Raw genomic sequence first — 5420 nt, 5'->3', positions numbered from 1 at the left:
GGCTGTGGAGCAGAGGGAGCGAGCAAGAGTGCAGTGGGAGATGAGGTCGGACAGGTACGGGGTGAGGCCCAGGTGCCCAGTCCTGGGCTGCCACCTCCACAGCCAGCCTGGAGGCTGAGTTCACGACAAGGCCTGGTTCCAGAAGCCCTGGGAAAAGGCCTGATTCAGCAATCTCGCCTCCATCCAGGAGCTGGAGAAACCTGATTCCTCCTCTGCTCCCTTCTCAGCCACTGAGGGGGCTGCCTGGACCTGTCCGGGCCTGCGGGCAGCTGCAGAGCTGGCAGGCAGGAGTTACAAGATTCTTCTCTCTCGGGGGTCCCCGGACTGAGTGGGGAGCCTGCCAGAAAGGAGCCCCAAGTCTGCGGGCACAGAGCCCTTGTGAAGAGTGCAGCCCCTAGAGGTCACAGAGGTGGGTGTGACCCACAGCCTCCCTTCCCTCAAGACCACATCTCTCTCAAAGGGGTGAAAAGAGGCCGTTGGGAGGTGACATGTGAAAAGTACTCAGTGCTTTGTCTGACTGGCAGTTAGGGTGCAATAAGTGGTAGCTGCCATCATTACTGTTCTTGTTGCTTGTTATTAGGCCTTCTCCAAGTTAGGGGTGGAGCCCAGCCCTCAGCTGCCTCAGCATTCCTGTGCCCACTGCCCAGCAAGCGGCAGGGGTGTGACAGGGCCTGGAGAGCAATCTGAGAGGGGATGGGTGGGTCAGGAATGCTTGGGCTGGGTTCCATCCATTCCTGTCCCCACTGCCTTCCAGTAAACCAGGGCCAGCCAATAGGGCAGGGAAGGGCAGGTCTCTTGTCACCCTGGAACCTGACAACCGAGGCCTTCTGAGGAGACAGTGCTAAGTAAGTATGGGAATTACTACCTTTAGAGCTTCTGTGAATTATGCACTTACGATGTGTAAGACGACCCACTGAAGTTTCACTCCAAATCAAAACCAAAGTTTTAAAATGTCCCACAGGGCTCTGCAGGACCTGACGCCGTTGCCCCTGGGACCTCGCCTCCCACTGCTCTTACCTCAGTCCCACCGTGGTTCTGGCCACGTCAGCCTCCTGCTCTTCTGGGAATCGTGCAGGCTGCTTCCCACCTTGAGGCCTTTGCATTCGCTGTGCCCTCTGGCTGGCCTGCTGTTCCCCTGGGGACCTCATGGCTCCTCACCTCCTTCAGGCATCACCCAAATGCCCACTTGTCAGAGATTCTGTCCCACTTCAGAATTGCAACACTGCCCCCACCCACCATGCCTTATTTTTCCATAGCATTTATTACTTATCACCATATGATACTGTATATTTTATCTATTTGTCCCCTGCCCCCCATTTAAATATAACCTCCATGAGGGCAGGGATTTTTGTTTCTTTCCTTCACTGCTACATCCCTATCCCATGGAATAGTGCCTGGAACATAGTAGACATTCAATAAATGTTTGTTTAATAAACATGCTTTACGACCCCCAAGGCAGGTTTTATAAATTCCCTCTTTTTTGCGGGGGGAGGGGCTGTGCCATGTGGCCTGTGAGATCTGAGCTCCGCGACCAGGGATCGAATCTGTGCCCCCTACAGTGGAAGCGTGGAGTCTTAACCCCTGGACCACCAGGGAATTCCCCTATAATTTACCTTTTGGAAATGAGGAAAGTCAGGCCCAGGAAGGCAGGGTAAGTCACCCATGGTCATGCCCAGATGGTTAGCAGCAGAGCTGAGAGAATCCAGGAACGCCACTTGTGACATCTCATTTAACCCTGCATCAGTCCTGGAGTGGTTATGCTCATTCCATCTTACAGAGGAGCAAACGGAGGCTAGAGAGGGGCAGAGATGGGAGATGAAGCTGGTTCTCTCTGTTCTGATCAAGTCATTGCTTCCTAAAGTGTGGGCTTCGGGCCTGTTCTGATCAAGTCATTGCTTCCTAAAGTGTGGGCTTCGGGATGTGGAATGGTGTGAGGTGATGGGTGAGCAAGGTATTAAAGTCTTACGTGATCCTGAATCACACAGACAGAGTTGTTCCGTTTTCACTTTTCTTTCAATCCTGCTTGCGTCAAGGGAAGAGTCCCCCTTTTCTTATGCTTAGCAGATCTTTAATGACTTTAACCCTTACAGTTCTCTCTCTTAACCAGAGAAGGAGAGCCTAGAAATTAATGACACTGTTCTGTCATCATTGTATTTATTTTTACTTTAGTTACAGCAAGTGATGCTGGTTTTTCATTTACAATACTGTTAGTTTTTCACTTAAAATAAATTTCTTTATGTTTTAGATAGTGAGTCCATTTAAAGAAACAATATTAAGTAAAGATTAGTGAAGGTGGGACTCAGGTATGCCAATAACAATGAAGGTGGTACTTCAAAGACTGAAGCTCTACTTTTATCTTATATGTTCTTTCAAAGAGTATCACTTTCTTTGGTGGGGAGGCCGTGGGGGACAATTTACAATCCAGAAAATAAAAGAAGAATTAAGTGCTAATCTGAGTCTTAAAAGTTGCCTTCAGGGAGGAGTGGGAGGGAACTTTAGGGGCTAGAGAAATCTGGGAAGACTTCCTGAAGGAGGAAGCCCTTTAGATGTATAGGAGTTGGATAAGGGGCTAAAAGAAAGGAGAGTACCATGCTTTCCCTTGCCATTGACCTGTTGTACAGATGAGAAAACTGAAGCCCAGAAGGTAGCTATAGCAAGTGGATAGAAGAGCCCAGTCTGGCTCCAGTCTCAGGATCTTGTTCCAGGGGGAAGCCAATGAAGTAGAAAATAAACTAAGTCAAGCTGGGAGGGATGGGACCCAGGGTGGCAGGGTGTGGGGATTGGGATGACGAGAAGAAGCTCTGGGCTTGAGTCAGTGAGGAGCCACAGTGAGCTTTGGAAAAGGGAGAAGCTGCCAAGAAAGGTCGATAGCTCAGCAGAGTGCATAAGAGTGTGGACTCTGAAGCCCCACTGCCTGGGTTCAAGTCATTCTCTGCCATTTGTGACACAAGCTCTCAGTTCCTCTACCCATAAGATGGGCATAATAATGGGAGTACATGCCTCACAGAGTTGCTGCAACAATCAAATAAGTTAATGCATGTAACACACTTAGAGCAGCACTTAGCACATAGAAATACTCAATAAATATTAACCTTACAGGTTATATTACTACTGTTATTATTGTTGTTATTAACTATAAGGTGGGCTAAAAAATGGAGAGGTTGGAGTCAAGGGGGCTGATCCAAAGGCTGCCACCTCTGTGCCTCAGTTTCCCCATCTGAATCAGCTGCTTGCTGGGTGTTCTCCTCACCAGCTCCTTGGTTTGGGAGCCCACAAAGTGCTAGAAAGAACCACTGCTGGAACTTGGTGCCCATCTCATCATTCAGCAAATATTTATTGAGCCCCTACTGAGTGCCAGGCCCTGGGGATACATGGAAAAACAAGACAGCCCCAAGCCTCCCTTGTAAAGCTCCAGACTGAGGGAGGAGACCAGGAAGAACCAGGCAATTACAGGGCAGGTGATCCTAGTCTGACCTGATGCAGAGTCGGGGAGGGCTTCCCAGAAGAGGTGACATCCAAGCTGAGACCTGAGGGCTGCATAGGAGTTTGCCGTGGGCTGGAGAAGATCAGGAGGAGCAGTGTGTGCTCAGCAGGGGAGAGGCATGACCAAATCGGTGCTCTAGAATGATAATTTGCGGGTGTGTTCTTTATAGATACTTGCATACATGCAAAATTCCAGATGGACAAGGCCATTCACCGTTGTTGCGTTGACTGTGAGAGCAAAAGGTTGGTAATAACCCTTAGTCCATCAATGGGTGGCTGCTTAAATAAACTCTGCCACATTCACAGCATGGAATATTCCACAACTGAAAACCAACAAGAAAGCTCTTTATGCACAGATGTGGAAAGATCCTTAAGGTATCTTGTCAAGTGAAAAAACAAGTTGGAGAACAATGCGGAACATGCGCTACTTTTTGTGTAAAAGAAGAGGAGGAAAATGGACTATATGAATTTTTAATTTAAATATGCGGAGAGAAACTCAAACAGCCTTGTCCAATAGAATTTTCTCTGATGGTGGAAATGTTCTGTACTTCTGCTGACCAACATGGTAGCCACTGGCCACACGTGGCGCTTGAAATACGGCTTGAGTGACCGAGGAACAGAATTTTTAATTTAACTTAATTAGATTTAAATCTAATAGCCACATGTGGCTTGTAGCCACCATATTAGACCGCATGGCTCTAGAAGAATACAAAAGAAACTCCGTTAACCGCTGGGAGAGGCCTGGGAATTAATTAGGCGCATGGCTAACAGGAATGAGAGGGACACTTGTACTTTATACCTTTTCTATGTCCTGTAATTTTTGAACTAGGTGAATGCCATACCCATCTCAAAAGTTAGACTTGAAAAATGAAAAGAAGGAATGAGGGAGGGAGGCAGAGCCCTCGGGCTGCTGTGTGGAGAACGGATTAGAGAGGGAGGAGTAAAAGGGGAGACCAGATGTATCAGCCAGGATGCTGGCAAGAAACAGAGGCAAACTCAAAAGATTAACTGAGCAGAGTTAATGAAGGTACTGTTTACAGAGTGGTGGGCAGGGTTGCAAGGTGTCTTCATCTAAGCACTAGATTAGGTTGACTGGGTTGATAATGTACCATTTTCTGAAATGAAGACAGGAAGAGGAGCAGGTTGGAGAAGGGCAATGATGCGTTTGGTTCTGAACTTGCCTATATTTTTGAGCACTTTGAGGTGCCTATTGGACATGTAAATGGAGATGTTCGGGTGTAGTAGGGTTCTACAGGTGTGGGGTTCTGGAGAGGGTTCCAGGCTGCACACAGGCCAGGTGACCCTGGGAGGGAGGGGCATTGGTGCCAGCTTCACAGTGTCTGTTCTCCTTCCTACTAGAGGTGGGAGAGGGAAGTTGCCGTCAGCTAGAGAGGAAGGAAGAGGGGAAGTGGTGGCACCATATCACGAAGGGAACCCATGTCCTTTACTTCACATTCCTCATTTCCTCCCTTGGGTTGGTTTACTGGATAGAAGTAAAAGCTGAGGGGTGAGGCCTGAGCACAGGGCATGAAGGAGGGAGCTTCAGGGCCCCTGTGTGTGTCATTTCATGAGCTGCCAGGCAGTTGTGGGCGGCGGGGAGTTAAGAGGAACAAATCAGGCCGTCTACCCCTGGAAGGCCCAGCGGTGAGAAGGCTGGGGATGGAGGAAGTGTGGTGCCACCGGACCAACCAGTCCTGAAGCTCTGAGGACACCCCATCCTGGATGACCCCATGAGAGAGGTTTTAAACAAGAGCAGCCTAACTGCTGTGAATAACATGGGGCCAATGAGAACTCCAAAAGGAAATGATAGTAAGTAAAGCTACCATCATCATCAGCCCCTCATCTTAAGAACTTTCTTGGGAATTCCCTGGTGGTCCAGTGGTTAGGACTTGGCACTTTCACTGCCGTGGGCCCAGGTTCAATCCCTGGTCGGGGAA

The 5420-nt window shown here is 48.9% G+C and overlaps 1 non-coding gene across 1 annotated transcript; it reads left to right on the top strand.

Annotated features, from left to right (window-relative positions):
* Positions 1–5347: 5347 nt before the first annotated feature.
* On the top strand, positions 5348–5420 carry TRNAE-UUC (transfer RNA glutamic acid (anticodon UUC)). The gene has a single exon. It is a non-coding gene; the product is annotated as a tRNA-Glu (tRNA).

The sequence above is a fragment of the Lipotes vexillifer genome, unplaced genomic scaffold, assembly GCF_000442215.2.
Source record: "Lipotes vexillifer unplaced genomic scaffold, Lipotes_vexillifer_v1.1 scaffold1235, whole genome shotgun sequence".
Classification (NCBI taxonomy): Eukaryota; Metazoa; Chordata; class Mammalia; order Artiodactyla; family Lipotidae; genus Lipotes; species Lipotes vexillifer.
Note: the sequence above shows the minus strand (reverse complement) of the source record. Positions and strands in the feature narration are given on the sequence as shown.